We start from the raw sequence: 19264 nt of genomic DNA on the forward strand, positions 1-19264 counted from the left end.
CTATGAGAGTTTATTTTCGCTGATAAAGTGCGCCAAAACTAACAATCAGACGACGAGGAAAGGCTAAGAAATGCCCAGAGGGATAAAAAGCGCTTCCTTCTCGACCCCAAATCTTGTAAAAAGGAAACCGTGGAAATTGCTTAAGGACATTACAATAACAGCTTCCAGAGGAGTTGTCTTGGTAGCACTTTCACTACGACTGAGGTGGAAAGGAAACAGGGCTTTCTACTTAGCATGTCCTGGGAATAAAGGAAAACATTATGGCCATGCCACATTATTTCCACATGGTTGTGAAAAAAAAGGATCCCAACTTTGTAAATGTTTCAGGTTTTCAGGTTTTCAGGAAATGGGGCATTTAGTAGTTTTGTCACACTCAATATGGAAAGACTCTTTGTTTTGAGACCGCCCTTTTTCCAGAAATCATATTTCAACAGTTCCTAAATGTGCTTGGAAGTTTTGATTTTGGCCAGACAGATATTGTACACCTTTGTACCTTTATAGCTCAATAAATTAAGATGTATTTCTTGGTTATTTCACTGTGTGTCTTGAAGCTGTCGAGTTTATCTTGCAGCAGCCATAATTCAAATATATGCTTTCTTTTTGATCACTCATTCTTTAGAATCACTCTCTGGTGGGAACTTTATTCTTGATTTATTTTGTTTTAATTACAAGTTGATTCACTTGGCCAAATGGATGCAGAATTTATGGTATTCCTTCTGAAAACATTGTCGCTAGTTTGTAGTTTGGCACCAGCTGATGCATGTGTGGTATAAATCGAGGACTTCCCATGATAGGTTTATGTTTCCATGTGCCCCTGAGTATATTTCGTTCCATAATGGTGCTAATTTTTCTTCATTTCGTTGTCGTGTGAGTTTATTAATGATTGTGCTCTGCAACATGTCACCCAGGCATGAAAGTGTGCAGAAAATTTTTAGGACCACTTTAAAGAAAAACAAACAAACAGTTGCATTTATTTATAGTATTGACTCAGACTCTCTTTAAACACGAGTCCAATTTTCACTTGTCTTTTGGCTCTGCTCCTAAAGCCATCTTTTTAGTGAAGATAGAATACCACCTACTGTTTTGACAGAGATGGTGCAGCCAGACCAATGCAGTGATGATGGCTCCTACCGTTACTATTGGTTGGAGACAATGACTTTATTAGGACATTGTCAAAACAGAGTTCTGAAGCCCTTTGTTAATTGGGGCCACTGGGAATGTAACCTTGCAGAGCAGACGGACCTGCCTGATTCAGTTTCTGAACTCCTGCAGGTTCATCTTGCCAGGCTCCAATGACCAACGATTTCACATGGCTAAATTCTGACCGGCCCAATCAGGGAAGAGAGGCAGGAGCTGTGGGAGCTGACGTGACGTCAGCAGACTTTCGTACTTGTCAGCGTTCCTTTGATTCTGAAGTTAAATTTATAAAAACGGAGGCTGTCATCTAATGCCTTTTTCACAGCTGTTTCTCGTGATTCAGTAGTTGTTTATCTATTGTTTCTTAGAAGCATCAGCTCACATGAGCTACGTCATACCGTGGCTTGATGTGGATTGGTCCATGGTGAGTGTGTTCATCAGAAATGTCGTCACCAGCTGGGGATTTTTTTTAAAGTCCCGCCTCTAAAAAAAATCGGAAGAGCTGCTACCCAGATGGACTAGTGAAATATTTCCGTGGCGAATATATGAAACTCTACGTCTGGCGTGTCAGGTTACTGGGAATGCTGAACTTAGAGAGGAAACAACATTCTAACAGCGATGGCCAAGATGGGTGCAGCTGTATCTCTTTGTGTTTCTTACTACTACTGCTTACTATGTATGTTAATTACATTACATGGTCTTTGTTGCATTGGAGCCCAGCGACCCTATTTGCCATGGTCATCTACTTTGCAATGTGAAAGTTGCTCAGGCTATATGCCTAGGTGTATCGAGACTTGCTGAATCCTGGGGAATCCAACCATAGTCCGATAGCAATGGCATAATTGCATATGCCAATAATGGGTCGATTGTGGTCAAATTAGTTCGATTGGAACTGAGTTGTGGCTATTTCACCTCTTTTTCTAAGCTCTGCATCAGTAATCATTGAGTTCACCCATGTCTAAACAACCTACTTTAAAATGCCCCCAGTTTTGGGACAGGTTTTCCAAACAATCCAGGTATTGAAAGCATCCCAAAATTACTGGCTGAAAACCAAAACAATCAGCTGAAAGATGCTAAAATGCTCAGCAGAGTCTCTTCAGTGTGACCTTATTGTTACCTTTTTGTTCATCACACAAGTTGGCCAATTCGATCCATTCTTCCATAATAATATTGATCAAAGAAGCTTTAATATATCACAAATTCAGCACCTCAGGTATAAGAGGGGTTTCCAGGTATGTAGTCTACCGTGAATTTAAAAATGTTCCATTTAGAACGACAGAAACAAGATCTTAAGCTGTTTAAGAAAGAAACGTAAATATTACTCTGGGCAGAAAAGGAGCAGTGATTTGTTCTGAGAGTGTAAGTTATAGTCAGAAGAGCTGCCAAAAGTCCAAAGTTCATGGTTGTATCCCAGCCACTGTTAAGGCTGAGTAATTATCAGCTAAATATGAGATAGTAATAGCTCAGATTGAGCCAAACACTGGACATTATAGTCAATCTGAGCAATCGGAGCGGGCAAGTAATGTGTTGTTATCACAGCCTGCAGCCAATCACAACTATGTTTGAACAGTTGCAGAATCAGCTGTTATCTTGGGTGTATTTTTGTTTTATAATGAGTTTTGATAAACTGAACAGATGATAATATTACTCACCCGTATCTGCAGCACTTTATTTTCCCGCAGATTTCAGGTTCATGCAGGCTGTGCGCTGTAAATCAAGTTTTGATGGAGGTTGAGGGAACTCAGTCTGGGTTTAGAAACAAATCTTTGTTCTACATTTCGGACCGCAAGACGCCTACACTGCGTGACTTTACATTAATGTGTCAGTGGATTTTTTACAACTGCTGTATTTCCAGGAAACGATAACATTGAGAAAACACGCCTGTCTTGTCGTGCTGATTCTGGCCAGAGAATGAAAAATCGGGACACAAAGCGAGTTTTAATGCGCCTGCGACACGCCTTGTTTTAATGTTCGCTGAAATGTGAAGTGAAGTTGTTTGATGCTCTTGTATCTGACAACTATAAATCCCAAAGTTAATTCTGTCATGTTGAAGAAACAGGGAGGTAATTCCCGAAGCCTCTTCACATGCTGCTTCTGAGCCACGGCTCTCCCTGTACTGTCTCTTCGATTCTCCCCTACAGACGTTGCTCTTTGAGGGGATGTCTTTGTCTGTCAGCACCAGGGAACCTTCCAGAGCTGCTTCACCTCTCCTGGAGTTCAGCTCTGCAGGTTGAGCGTTTCTATGGTTTTAGATTGAAGAAACAAAAAGAATCACAAAGGCTTTGTTGAAAGATATATTGAAATTTAAAATGAAGGGCCTGCAGAATCGGTTAGTTGTGGAAAACGGGAAGCAAACAAAGGTAAAAAGAGAGACAGAGTGGGAGATACTGGGCGGAAGATAAACAGTTTCTCTCCCTCGCTACGTGGGCCAAATACATCTTCACATGACTAATGGTTGGCTCCATTGTTTTTGTTTTGTTCCTGAAGCGGTGGGATAGAAGCCACTTCTTCTTAAGGCCTCTGCGTCACATCCAGGAATTACCTCACTTATTTATCTGATCTCTTTTTCATCCTGTACTGTGGGGGAATACGTTATAATGTATTAACTTTCAATTTAAACCCACATATCTAGCTGGTAGGCAGTCTGATTACATCCTGTCTCTGCTTCATGTGGGTGGTGTGGGATAATTCATTGTTTGTGTGCTTACAGACACACATGCTTAACTTCACGCATATTAAGAGAAAAAATATAGACACACATGCAAGCAAAGATATTACACACTACAAATCTGCATCAGTGTTTTGAAAACAGACTCTTAATCCTGTCCAGAGCAGTGTTTGCCTGGTCTGGGATCAGAGCCAGGATTCTCACATTCTTTATAATACCAGGGCTAGACTTGGCACAAGGACTGTAAACTTGAAGGAGAGCCACGGTGAGGTGATAAAAATCAAAACATCGTACAGTAAAGGTCAGAAAGCCTCATAAAATCATTCACATTGTTGACCCTTCCCCACTTTCATCTGCTTTGCTGACAGCTATCAGTAATGGCTACAACACCTGCTGCACAACACATGTTCACATGTTTTCAGCTCCACTTGTTGAACTAAAAATTGTTACATCCCAGTTCCACAGCCATTTTTAAAGATGTAACAACCATTAAAAAAAACTACGTTTTTAGCAGATGCACGAAAAGGTGCTGATATGGTGGCCCAAAAGTGCAAAACACACCCAAAAAAGGACAGAAAAACTTACAACAATAAAAGTACAATTACAAAGACAAAAAGAATACAAAAACAAAATAGAAAACACAGAATAGGAAATGTAATAACAAAAACATAATCCCAAAAATGAAAGCAGAAACAAGAAAAGAAAATGATATAAGAATTAAGAACACAGCCATAGAACGAAAATTGTTAGACCTGTCTTTTTTGTTTGTTTTTTATTCATGCATTTCTGTTTTCTTTCATGCTTGTCTTTTTTTCTTACATTTTTTATTATGTTTTTGCATTCCTTCTTTTGTGCTTCACTTTGTTGTTGTCTTGTTTTTGTTTTCTTTATATTTGCTTTTTTTAATTTTTTGAGTGTATGTGTGTTTTGCACTTCACTACATTTTACAATATTGCAGTTTTTACATTTCATCAACATTCTTTTGTCTCCTTGCATATAAACATTAGGTTAATATGATTGCACACTTATGATATATACATTTTTCATGGTGCATTAATGCAAGCATACACTGTCATCAGTTATTTTATTTTGCTATCTATAAAATTTTAATCCAGTTTTCCTTGCAGAGTTGAGGGATACAGACAAAGATGAAGCCACAATATACATGTACAGGACAAGTTTAGTGCAACATGTCTTAAGCATAAAAAGTTTGCGATGCATATCCCTGGTTTTGGATTCACATGTCTCTGTTACATAATAAACCTATAATTTTCCCATATAGTGTATCAGAAAACCCTCAAAGCAAGAATGTTGCCACTGTTGTGTTTGGCATTCCCAGTGTTTGCATCAAGCTGCTCTGTACAAGGGCACACGGTACACCATAAATGACAAAACCAGTTACACATGATAAGTGCAGGTAATACCAAGCTAGCGATTATGTGTCTGTAGTAAAGACAGCATGTCAACCTCGAGTACATTCATTTCAAGAAAAGCAATGTAAGCATTTTTCTTGACTTACTGGAACATTTTCTAATATGTCTGAACAAGTGTTTCTGAATGTGTTATTTTTATATGGTTTGCCATCAGTTTCAACACCAGCAGTCCTCTTACACCAAGCTTTGACGAGTCATATGAATTCGTATCACAAAGACAGACCAGGCCTTAAATGTGCTTCTGTACTGTGACCTAGCAGGACCTCACACATAAATCTGTCATTGTCAAACAGATAGATGTGCTTCTTGGTCTGGGTTTACAACCAAAACTACAAACAGCTCCCAATGTTTATTTAAAACAACGTGTTTGCAGTGGTTGTAAAACGGCGAGACCAATCCTCAGGGAATGTGCGTGGTTCATCCATGTCTGCGTACACATGAATCTTTGTCACACTAATGTCCATTTCTGAACATACGTCTGTGCATCACATTGTTTGACGTACATGGGAGTCTGTGTTTGTATTAAGAGACCTTGAGCTTAACGCTTAACTGATGGCCTGTACAGAATCAAATGGGGATGTCTGGATGTGGACATTCATGAGGTGAAGAAGGACAGGAAAGAGGCTCTCATGTTTTCTTGGTGACTGTCAAACAGCTCTACAGCAGAGATGACTTATTTCTGTATGCTAACCCCAAAACTAGTATCTCTCTGCTCCCCATTAAGATTTTAAAATTACCCTCCCTAAAAAAACCTGACTGAAGTAAACCAACAGCAAAGTTGCATGACTTTGTAACATCCATTTCATGTGTCTGACAACCTCTGTCATCTCATCTCGCCACTCGCTAGCAACAAACATCTAATTTTATGTACAAGGTTTGATGTTGGTTTACTTGGTCGCAAAATAAACAGTTAAAACTTTCAAGCTAACGTTAACCATGGACTCTGCTTTAAACAGCCACTGACTTTGAGACCAGGGAATTTAAAGTCAAACTTTCAGGGTTTGAGACTCATTCCATTCCACTTCATTCCATTTAAGTGATGCATGATGTCCAGAGATGACAAGACACATCACTGACAGTTATGTCAACACGGACAAACCAACTCTGAAGCAGGTCCAGGCCAATACTGGAAACAGACCCCTCGTTTTCCGTAACATAAATATTCAACGGGGTTTTTTGAATTTGTCATGGTGTACAGGTCAGATACCTGCAAGCTGAAGAAATGGCAGAAAAGAATCTCTTTGAGCTCCATGTGGAAGCTCTTCTGGGGCTTTTAAGCCAACCGCATGACCACGACCACTCTCCTAAGTTGCCGTAGAAGTGCAAATGTTCACATTTCCATTTTACACTTCGGGCACTATGAGGAGTTTTTGTTTACGTTGGCTTCACTGACGGATCTCAAAGCTCATTCTTATTCTTGGAAGCAGCTGTTGACTAATAAAAAAATCTCACCCTGAGGTCTTTTTTTTTTTAATAAGACTACTGCTTTTTACATCACTGCAGCATACATTGCAGACATGATAGTAATGTTATAACATAAAAGACAAAGCAGTAAAGCAAAAGCAGCATTTGAATCGCATGCTCCCCTTCAGATGCGCAGCACTAAAATGTGACAGAGTATGTCACTTTCTGTTCAGTCAAATGACTTTGATCCTAAGAATGGCTAATGTTGTGGTTTGAATTCCTCTCCAATGTGCAAATCTGTTTTGCCTTCTTGTCTGAACAGAATAATACCAGCTTTGTATAGCTGCTTTTGATTATTTGATCCGGCCCTTGCCTTTGACTGTGTTTATACACAGTGTTTTTTGCACCATTGATGCAAAAATAAACACAAACCTGGGCATATGAAAGGCCAGAGATAGTACATACAGTGCACTCTGTTTGCTCAATGCTTGTCTAAATTATTCTCCACTCTATCCCTCAGTTTTTTTACAGCAGTGGTGAAAGTACACTTTGTTTTTCCTCAAGTGGAGAAAGGGATAGTATATGTGTACTGATTCAACTGATTTTATGAAGAAACAATAAAAGGAAGGCTCGGGCAAAGTATCGGTCGCAATTAAAGACTAAAAAAAAAAGAATTATTTCCTCGTCATTTTCTTAATGAAAGGTTCAACAGAGGGAAAATCATTGAACAGCTTCTTTAAGAGACACAGTTAGAGGGAAAACAACAATGACAAAAAACTGATCATCTGAACCGTGCCCAAGCTCACTTCAACACTAAAGTCCAGTTTGTTTAACCAGTGTGTCAGTGAGTGTGTCGTGCTCAGGCACAGTTCACTTTTCTTCTTTGGCACTCTTTGGGCTGGTGTTCTTCTGCACGGCACACTTCATGCACGAGCACATGCACACACATAATGGGGGCATTATAGGAAACCCATGACAAATCATCATTGCGCCACTCCTCTTTTTAAACAGGGACGGACCAAAACATCTTAAAAAGCCTAAAAGTCACTTAAGTCTTAGAAATGATCTCGTGTTCTCCACTGAGTAGATCTGATAAGATGGCGCTACTTGTAAACACACGCTTTCTAATGATGCAGGTGGGCCATGCTTGTGTCTTAAGTCTGGTTCATATTGGAGTGTGACTGCTGGGCTGAGTATGGCACGGTTCCGATGGCCAGTGTCACAGTGCCCCAAGGTTAGCAGTGCTAGCGCCACCAACCTTAAGTCCTGCACATTAACCCAAACACAGAAGCCTGTGCTGGTTATGTGTTGCTCTGATCCAAGGGTTAAATTTGCATCATTCAGACAGAGCCTAATTACAGCTCAATCTCAAAGCCTCTGGTAGTAACATAAAAGGGAGGGCTAAAAAGTTCATAGTCTGACTAGGAAGGAGTTATGCTATATTGATGAAACTTGGTATGTATTAAATTAATCATTTTCTAACACTTAGGGCATGGCTTATTTTTCAACATAGTCTTCTCTGCGGTCCACATACTTCTTCTGGTGGTGTTGCAGCGCTTGCATCCCTGTGGTGTAGAAGCTTTTATCCTGATCACCAAAAACTTCCACTGCATCAACTGCCGTTTGGTCTCTGCCTCAAGGTTATGGACCCTACACTCATCTTGGGTAAGGAAACTTTCAAGGAAACTGGCTGGATCTGCTTCAAAAAGGGCCAAGTTCGCCTGCAACATTACCAGCCTGGTTTGCATTTGATCAGGCGTCAAAAAGCGTGGCACCCACCGAGCTGACACCTTGGACATGCCAAGTTCTTTGTGCAGAATATTCTCAGCTCGTTCATGGGAGATGGCTATGGTATAACATGGTCAATGTTTTCTTGGGTTGTTGCTGTGGCAGGACATTCGGACCTTGGGTCATCTTCAAGGCTCTCAGTACGCCTCTTGATTTCAGCTGCCCACTTTTTCACAGCTGATAGAGCTAGAGCATCTTCCCCTAATGTAGCAACTATGTTGGCGTGAATGTCCTTGGGGGGTTAAACCCTTTTTCTGCAGATATTTGATAAAACCACAGTGCCAAATTGTATCAGTCCTCAAACACTACATCAGCATCAGTTAATCTGAAAATAAACCATGTCGTTGTGTAAAACTTATAAGTTTTGCCATATATGGTCATGACTGACTTGACTGATGGGTGGACGCCCTGTAGCTGTCTTCAAGGTGGCTGAAGCCTCTTTGCCTTATCCTAAAGCAAACAAAGCCAGGTTGAGTTCAACATTTCCAGTATGGGCTCTGTCGACAATAGGCTTCATAACTATGCATCAGAAATAAATGGGTGACATCACAGAGACCACACCTGTTTACTTTACAATCTATGGGAGCATCTGTAAGATAGATAAGACTATTAAAATGTGTCTGTTAACATGTATGTTATGGTCTATTGTTTCTTAAACAGCTGCAGTCTAAACTGAAGCCCATCTTTGTGCCCTTTTTTTTGATTGAATTGAATGACAGTTCATTATCACTCAGGGAATCCTTAGGCCCACACACACTCACACACACATATAACCACATACTGTACAATATATCACCACGCTTAAAAGTGCCTCACACAGCCAACTGTTTTGATTTATGACTAAGTTCGTGTTCGCCACTCGTAAAAGCAACAGTGGGAGAGCAGAAAAGACTCGTAAGTAACATAATCCGTACCCGATGTGATAGCGTCTGTCTGTCTTTGGTGATAGAAGTAAAGCAAAGCCGTGGTTGCTGGAGAGAAACGGGGGGGAACACATCGAGATAAAGCGATACAAAGCGCGGCATGTGAGAAAACCATATCACTGTGTGGTGATAGTAACACGGGATGACTCCAGCAATGGTTTATAAACTCTGGAGTCTTTGCTTAATGGGATGTTAGGACGTAAGATAAACACAAACGTGACGTTGAAGGAAACAGTCTCTGTCATTAAACACCCATTCATTTTGATTAGAAGAGACATCCAGCTTGAAAGATAGCGATGCTGGCACACGAACTGGAACACTGGAGCTCCTTTTTTTCTGCTGGTAGGTTTAACATACATAGTCATGGCTGAGCTTAAAACAACACATGTCCTTTTGCATCTATTTCTACTGCTTTCTGGCAAAGGAAACCCCTGCTGTGATGCTGAGAGGACACACTGGGAAGCTATCTCAAATATTTGGGTGTAAAAGCCTCCTCCGTTGGATGCTGGGTTTGTGGGATCCTTTTGTGCCTGAATAAAAGGGGCAGACTGACATTTTGGTTAAAATTAGAATAAAACAGCCACAACACAAGCATTTATACTCCTTTTGTGTCCTCACGCTGGAAAACTTCATAACTGAAGTCTGCCCCTCTGCTGGTACTCACTGTGTAAGACCCCCTCGCTGGTCCGTGTTTGTTTGGTTGTTTGGTTTTCGTCACGGATTCCCATGTCTTGGATGAATGCAAGCACTTCCTCTCCCATATGGTCAGCTACGCATAATTAGATTGTAATTTTCAGGCTCATTTTGATATTAGAGAGCAGGATTGTAAGTGGAGGATTTTGAAAACACACATTCATGTGTTAGTTGTTCTCCACTCAGTTTATTTTTATGTAACATAAAAGGAAAGCACAGGACAGTGTGATTGTTGTATCTATTTGAGGTATTAGTCGAACATAAAAGAAACCTAGTACAGTGTTTGAGCCAGGGAAGTCTGGGATGGGGTCAAATGGGTTCTTACATACTTGTCCTGTGGGCTACTGTTCAGTTTAGGTGGACATTAAAGCAATAGTGTAAAAGCAAAAGTGGCAATACATATTTTGAAATAAGCTGTCATATCATTTTTTACCCTTTTTTTAATATAACAGTTCAACAGAAATTCTAGTTATTTGTAAGGACAGTAAGTTCTTTTTATCAGGATTTACTACTGTCTGATATTCTGTTTCACCCTGCCTGAGTCAACTTTCTGGGGGTAACATTTAGCTGTGATACTACATCACATGAAACATAACGTCATGTTCAAGAGTGCATTTACGTTTAATACCTGCTTTCAAAAAAGTTTTGCACCAAAAAAAAAAATTAAAGCTGGATATTTTCAACATTTGATCCTACTAATATATGTCAGTATTTGCTTTGGCTAATGCTACTCTAGCTAACAAACGTTTTGTTGATAGATCAAGGTGCCACAAAATTAGAAGACATCCACATTAAGATTTTTAACCAAGTAGCAACCTCCAGCCTGACAAATTAAACTGATTACTACTTATATTGAAATGAATAATGCTACGAATTTTGTCCATGTAAGGGCATGGCTGACCTGACATACAGGTAGGCACCCTGTAGCTCTTTGAGGCTAAAGGTCTGTCTTTTGCATCATCCAAACCCAAACAAAGCTAGGTCGGGTTCAGCACTTTCGATACAGCACCCATCGACGGTGGGCTTCAGAACTCTGTATCAGGGACAAAAGGTTGATGTCACAGACACTAAGTACATCATACAGTCTGTGGTGCCATTTAAATTAATCGCTATTGTGTTAAAATTTAGAGCAGAGTATGTTTAGTGTTTGACCCTGCAGACATATCAGTTCTTGCTTCAGCTAATGCTGCGCTAGCTAAGGGAAGTTTCACAGACAGGTTCAGGTATTTCTGAATAGAGGAGATGCTCATCAAGATTTTTAAAATATGGTTTTGCATTATAAAGGGCACAGTAGCTCTTTCCCCAGGCTGTAATATTTGACACTGTCGAGGTGATTATCTACCAGTGTGGTGGTTGGTTAGTGTCGTCAGTTTACTTCTTAACTTCCTAAAGTCCAAGTTTTGGAAACTCAACAGTTACTTGTCACTAGCACTGAAAAAAAGAAATAATAATAATTCTGCTGCTAATGTTAGCTCTACGTTTTCTTCTCCTAGCAGAGGATTTTTGGAACAAAATCACTTTTTGCTCACACTGTGCTCAATAAATTCAAATATTTCTTCTGAACATTCTTCTGTGAACATTTTTCAGCTTGTTGTTTTTTGGATATAGGAAAATAAATAAAACTTCTACATGCTGTCAGTCACGTGAGTCTTTCAGATATATTTGATACTACTGGAATCTGGTCCTGTCTGGACTGTCTCTGAAAATTAATTTCCGGAATAAGCTCTGATAATAAAAACAGCCAAGTGTGCCCACACCACTGTACCAATATCTATAAAAGAAAAGCAAACATTTCTGTTGGATCTGCTCGCAGCAGCCCTGCAGAGGTAAAGAACTGATCTTCAAGAAAACATGTTATCATTCTACTGTGATGCAAAGAGAAAGTTAATTCTACTAATAAACAGAATGTCTAAACATAATTTTCACTTTTCAGATAAATGTTTTTTATCTTACGTTAAGCAGACACATGGAAAGCATTCGCTGATTCATCTTTCTTGAATGCATACAGTCAATCTTTGACGGAATTTCCTGTAGACATAACACTGTCAAAAAGCTGATTTAGAAGTCCTCTGAAGTTAAAGGCTCTATTCATGTTGTAGGGTTTGACTGTATGTAAGTCTCAGTAATAAAGAGGACAAATGAGAAATGTGTGCCTCGGGGTAAAAGTTATCTTTATAACAGCAAAAGCAAATCGCCAGATTAAATGTTTTGAAATGTATTATTTATTCTCCCAAAGGAAATTACAAAAACAGCTTACTAGCTCTGTTTTCAATTCTCAGGGCTTCATTTCTGGTTATTTGACCCCGTCTTAAGATCTGTTAAGAGCCCATTTTGACTCAACAATAGTCGCATTTCTGTCAGCTTGTGTTTCAAAATCATGATTTAAAATCACATTCCTCAAGATTTACTCACACTTTCAGGAACCAAGCCTTATTATTTCAGTGGGCTTTACTATTGCTGTTCTCAGTGTAAATAACACTCATGCTTCTCTGAAAATTCATCACATCAGAGTTTTATCAACATACTCACACTTATACTTCACACTCTGTGTTTATTTTAATACTCAACACTTGTTTATTGGCATTGGAATGTGGGACTCAACCTGGACTTAGCAAAAGAACATTAGAAGACATTTACAGCTTTCCAAAGAAACAAACAACTAATCAACCAACCTTCACTAAACTTGAGGTTTGTTTCTCTCATTTTGTCTCTCTTGATGACAGTCCAGTGTGACAGAAAATCTTCAAAGAGTGGATAAAAAGTTGAATTAGAAGTTGGCGTCAGAACTTTCCAACTGATTTTCGACATGGCCAAGATAGCCCATTGATTTGCTCAGAGATTTATTCAGATAAACATTTAGCTTGTTTCAAGTTGAACAAATTTGTTATTATGTCCTTGGAAGTGCACCATCCAAGCCCAAGGCTTGTTCTTCTTAACAAGCTGCCTGATCAACAGTTTTTGAACTTGGGAAAATAAACTACAAGACTACTTTTCATACTGCTTACAAAATTGTTTATTTATTTACTTGAATTTTATGTTTGTTTGTTTTTTCATAAAAAAGTTCTAAAGTTAACAGTTTCATTTAGCAGATGATTTTTGTCCAAAGTGACATACAACACAATCAAGAATTTAGACAGAAGGAAAAACCTAGTTAGTACAACAAAGTATCTTATTCAAGCACTTTGTAATGAACAATTTAAAAGCTTCAGGTTGTTTTGTTTTTTTACATGTCGAATGTATTTGAAGTCCCTGTTCCTATATTTAGGTTTTTGATTCAGTTATTTTTTTTTATTACTTTTTTTACTCACTCAAATAGAAATGACATCATGGTGAAATCCTTTTTCAGGCACAGATATCACTTTACAAAGCAATCAAATCCTATTTGTAGGGCAACTCTTGTACAAATAAAATGCAGTTCAAACTACTTTGGATTGATTGAAAAACATACAATTAAATATAAATAAATACAGTGGCAAACATAAAAAAATATAGGAGTGCATACAAATGCACACCCAAAAAATTAATGATTTCAAAAAATTAAAAATATCAAAAGTAAGTGAAAACATCAAGACAGCATAATATTATAGATATTTAAATAAATAAAAAGGTTGAAGGGAAAAGGTTGGAGACGAATGAAAGCATTTAAAATTTCAATAGGGAATTGAAATAAATGAATTAATAAAACAATAAATTTGGAGTTTGAGTGCAAACTTGTACAGAACCGAAAATAGAGTTAGCCTCTGTCATTAGCTTAAATGAGGACAGCAGCATAGCTTTCCAAATGTGGCTGGATGTTTAAACTACGCATGTAACTTTTTACTTTAACTGTAAACAGAAAAAAAAGACATTTTATTTTACCTTTTTAGTTAAGAAATGTTGACGAAATACATTGAATATCTTTTAAGTGATGTGAGATAGACATGCAAATTAAATCAGCTGATTAGCCCAGATACCACATACAACACCTTAATCAGCTCCTTACTCTTTAGCTGTTCAAAAAAAGTTTGGCTCTTTAACTTTAAAACTGTGGCAGAAATTGGGTAAAAATCTGGAAGTTGCCCACTTCAAATGTCACAGAGGTCAGCTCTGAACTCAGCTTGAGTTGTTGCTCACTGTATCTTGACAGTTTTTAAGACCAAAAATCTTTTAACTGTTTTATATTGGATATGAAAACAAAACAGTCATCTCTACTGGGTAAGAGTTCCCATCCCTGAGCAGCTCCTAAAGCCCTACAAGAGTAAACTATAGCTCAGGTTACAGAGAAGGGTGTCAAATTCACCTTTCATTGTTGGTGGGCGATAAGAAGGTGTAAGTGTATTAGCTGGTGGCTGTCCCCAGGCTTTTTATACACCAGGAGGTGCTGATTTGGGGGGGATGGGTCACTGCGGGTAACAGCCTCCCATGCTCTCGTCCATTAAAGCGGACAGAAATGGATCCAGGCATGAGCGCAGGGGATGCATCCCAGAAGCCAGACTGCTCCGGTAATACCAAAGAGATAAGCAGAGATGAGACGCAGCTCCAACAGAAGTGTTTTATACAGTCCAGACCCAGCATTTTCTAACCCTACAGTCTCTCACAGTGCTGCCGTTTGGAGAAGATCAAGACCTCCTTTTGGAGCAGCTAAAAGGGAAATGTCAGAAAAGTGGTAAACATGTTCTGTAATCTGTAACAATGATAACAGGGAGTATCATGTTGACGGATTATCCTGTTTCTGGCTCTCAAGTTGTGGCAATTTAGCAATTCAGGCACGATAATGTACAGAATCAATCTCAGCTGATGGGTTTTGTGGTGCTTTTTGTCCTTGATGCTTTCCATAAATACTTGCTCATGTTGAAGCTCACTTGGTAAACTAAACACTTTTTTTTGTGATAAGCTTTTTGCCGTTTAAACCTGCATAGTTGCAGCTTTCATTGTTGTCCTCTAGACTGTTTGTTCAGTGATCATTACTTAATTATCCCTCATTAGCTGTTGAAAAGGATAAGTCTGTAACTTTAGTTTTCTACGTCACATGTGTATGTGGAGTGAAGGTCATAAAAGCAGCATCATTAGTAAAATCACAGGAAGTCCACATTGAAACCACCATTTAAACCTTTATGCTTAGGTGTAAAGTGGCACTTAAGGCAACATAAACTTCTGTTTATGTGACTCTTGCTGAGCAAACAGTGATTTTGTCAAACCAAGGGCGGGGTAGAGGGGGTTCTAAAAGCAGAGACAGGTATTATTGCTCCAACTGGTGTGCCTCTTACACAGATTTATTATCATTACATTGACTTAAAAAGGGGTTTCAATTTAATTCCTTTGTTTCTGGAGTGTTTTGCATGTTGCAGTCCAGAAAGTCTGTGATGGTAGGTGTTTAAAGCAAGACTGTAAACGTTAAAGAAGTAACACTTTCTTGATTTAGACGCAATAAAACTCACCACTCCTGTCTTGGTATGCATGTGGCCTCTGCAGCTATACAGCCTTATTTGGTCAGATTCAGATTGTGGCTTATAGCAGCTTAGGTTAGCAAAGTCAGGGTAAAAATTGTTGCAGAACTGACACTGCTGACTCCATGACACTGAAACATTTAAGTCCCATTTGAAAAAAAGTTGGTTCAAAGGTTTGATTTTAAGCCTCAAACCATGTTTCTATGTATTGTTTAAATCTCACAATATCCCTCATACTTAGACGGTCATAGCGGATCCCATTGTGAAGGGTTACCTCTGGTTTTTTTTTCTGTTTAACCCCAAGTTGGTGGGCTTCATGCCCAAGCTTACGTAAAGCCTTTAAGCCAAGTTTACTGCTCTGGAACCTGTTTCTCTTCAATTTCCCATTTGTGGAAAGACAAGTGTCAGGCCAAAACACCGATGTTGTTTCTGTAGCTCTTTGACTCTGCACTTTGCACTCCACTGATCGACTCAAAATGGCTAAGTTACGATTAGGAAATCTAATCATTTGGGTTTTACCTTCAAGTTTTAGAGTGAAACCAAGCCCAGCAGCCTTGCATTCTCATTAAGCATTCATATTTATTCCAACATCTCAATCCCATTCCCTGTAGACACAAATTTGAATTTCAGTCCTGGCAGCAGAGCTGAGTATTTGTTTTTGTTGCTGACAATAGCAACTGTTGGTAGTCACCACCTGGAAGGCGCTGCATTTAACTGAAGTTGAGGTTAGAGACCATCCAAATAACCCCAACACCCACACAGACCTATTTTACTGCTTCTCCAGTGGTGATTTTACATGATTGGGCGTGTTTGTGTAATCTTGTTTCTCCTTGGTACTTTCCGTTTATGACCCCCACCAGGCCTAACCGTGAGTCAGCCACATTCCCTGAGAGACCAACCATTGAGTGATTGCTTGGTGTAGGTTTCCGTGCTTCATCTGTCCTGTTCGTACCTTTTCTCTCAAGGTGACTTCTTTTGTCCTCAAAACAGTGAACATGATAATCACGGCAAAGGGTTTAATAGCAGTGCAAGGCTGCGGTTCGAAGCAATGGAATTTGAAGCTTTCAATGATGTAGAAAGAACCCACACCGATTTCAAACACTTAACATCTCTAGATGGACTGAAAAGCATTCATATTCTATGCTTCATTATCAAGCAGAGTGATCTATCATTACTCAAGCTCTTTGGACTCCAGAATCACTGTTTTCTTTCCAATTCTGCGAGCCAGACCATTGGAGGTTGTGTGGAAAGTGACACTTATATCAGCTTTATATAGTTCATAGTCAGGGGAAGCTGTATTATGCATGAATTCTGGCCTGAAAAAATGATATGGGCTTTAATACTACAGCCAAGAAAGGATATTGCAATGAGAAACTAATTCAACTTGGCAGACCTATGCAAATGGCTGGAAACATTTTTTTTCTGCTGCAAACAAATCCATCTTTGGTCAGACTGTTTTATTAGCTATCAAGCCAAGATTGATTAAAATGTCATGATTAACCTTTCCTTTACCAGAACTATTGCTCTTGACAACAATGTAACACTATACTAGAAATATCCACCCTGTGACCCTTGCCAAGGTTGTGCTAACTAGTACCAAAAGAAGTAAAGTGAGTATTTTGACATGGGTGTTAATGGGGCTTTTGGGAGCTTTGGAGGAACCCACGAGTGGACCCTCAGGGAACTGCAACTTTTTGATCTGCTGCACTGGCGTCAGTTTGGAAACATCAGAGGTTGCCACTTGGGGTGCTTTTTGTTTTTCTTTTTACCACAGGAACTTAACATTTTTGAACCTTCTGGTCTTAAAACGCCATCAGCTTCAAGCTGCTATTTGAACTGTAAACAAACGAAAGGCATAGAAACAAAGTCATGGTCAGATAATCGTCATCATTGGCAGCCCTGAAAAGTTAGTCATTGTCCCCACATATTATTGTGGCTAGCTGGCACGGTTCAAAGTAGCCATTTGATGGACACAAAGTACGCAAAATACTGTGTATCATCATGAGGAATAAGAAAAAAATGCAATGATATAATCTACAATGCAGAGAAAGTTTCCTTTGACAGCTCCCAGCAGACAATAACACACCCCCAACCCACTTTGTTATTGCCACGTTGGAGACTCTAAAAGAAGTCATACTTAACCAAACTTTTTGTTGACTAGTATATTGATCCCAGTACACTGAAGCTATTTAAAAAAGTAACTACTTGTGTCAGAAAAGCGTTCCCTGATGTCCCTCATTTGTTTTATGGCGAGTTTATTCTCTCCCACTAGGGCTTTTGGGGCTCTACACACAAGTTTTAGATCCTCAGTTAAAATCTTCTTTGAAAGAAATGAGTGTTGTTGTCACTTCATTTGGACTGTCAGTGGATGAAATAACCAAACATCAACTAACAAGATAATTACAGCAGTCTGTTGCTAAAGAATGATAGATGGATGAGGCTTTATTGACCCCAGACTACTTCCTCGATCTCCTCAGTTCTAGTTCCAGACGGGGACTGTTTATTAGTAAGATCATCGGTGTAAGGGATGCCATGGCGTTTGACAGTAATTTGACATGGCTGATCTGTTCCTGAAACATGGCTGCTACAGTCCATTTATGATCCAAAGCAAAACTCGGACCTTTAACAAAGGGATAACTGAATCATCTTGGTGTGTGTTCAGACAGAGGACAACCAGATACACAAAACTCAAAATCCAATTGTGTCGAGTTTGTTTATAAAACAAAAACATGGCTCAGACAATCTACGGACAAGCCTTCAAGAAAGTGGACAAAAATAATGTAAAACAGCCGACAAGGACACAAGGACAGAGAGTTCAAGAACCGTGACATGGACAAGAAAAAAGCTCAAAAACAAGCTGCACGGATGTTCCATGTATTTGATGCATAAGGAAATAGTCTTATCTGACACACGCCTCCATCTCCATCTTGTCATTTGTTTGTAGATAAGGATGAAAGAGTTCCTTCCCAGACAAGCCTGAGTGAATATCTGTTTATCTCTGCCTTTACTATCCCCAGCTAACCACCTACATCTGGCAGTGCCTATATTGAATAAACCTATTCTCCACTTGAATGCTGCTCAAATGACGGAAAAAATATGTTTGTTTATGGGCTGGTCCTGGCATGTAAGAAAGTATTTTACGGTGTGTGACCAGAGGAATATTGTTTGCAGAGTGTGTCCGTTCGTTCAAGTGCACGATAAGGTATCGCTCATTTCATTATGTCGTTTTTGGCTTTGGGAGCTGCAAGTCCAGCTTTAGCAAGTTAAGCTAACAAAAGCTCTTGGCATTAAAATTCTTCATCTGTATATTACAGTTAGTAATAACATTGGCATGATTTGCAACATTTGGCATCTGAAATTCAAGTTGTGTATGGCACTGAAGTGAAACACTTAAAAGAATTGTTGAAATATTCATATGAAAAGTTTGCAGAACAGAAAAAACTGTTCTGTACAACCCCCTCAAAAGAAACATGCTAAGTTAAACCAACTCTTGGTCTGTAAGAAGCTAAGCAATTACTGTAATGCATTTTTTTTACGTTTTTGTGATGGCTTAAGACCAAGTCATTAGAGCTGAAGTTGAAAAGTCTTAAATTCACGTTGTCATCATGTTACCCAGAGTTCATAGAGTTGAGTTGGCACCATAGTTACAGCTCTTTAAAAAAAAAATGGCCTGAATGAAGCAGTTTCCTGTCATAACAGCTTGTGCAAGCAAACTGATGCTAATGCTAACAGAAATTCTCCATACGTTCAAATAATAGTAAAGATAGGATCAAACATGATATTTCATGACTT

General features: G+C 39.1%; 1 protein-coding gene across 1 annotated transcript in view; it reads left to right on the plus strand.

Moving 5' to 3' along the window:
- Positions 1-19264, plus strand: part of angpt1 (angiopoietin 1) — a 67390-nt gene that overhangs the window by 6599 nt on the left and 41527 nt on the right. The window lies entirely within an intron of this gene.

Source organism: Halichoeres trimaculatus, unplaced genomic scaffold (genome assembly GCF_033239565.1).
Source record: "Halichoeres trimaculatus isolate MK-OKI-2021-1 unplaced genomic scaffold, fHalTri1.1 fHalTri1_scaffold_14, whole genome shotgun sequence".
Taxonomy (NCBI): domain Eukaryota; kingdom Metazoa; phylum Chordata; class Actinopteri; order Labriformes; family Labridae; genus Halichoeres; species Halichoeres trimaculatus.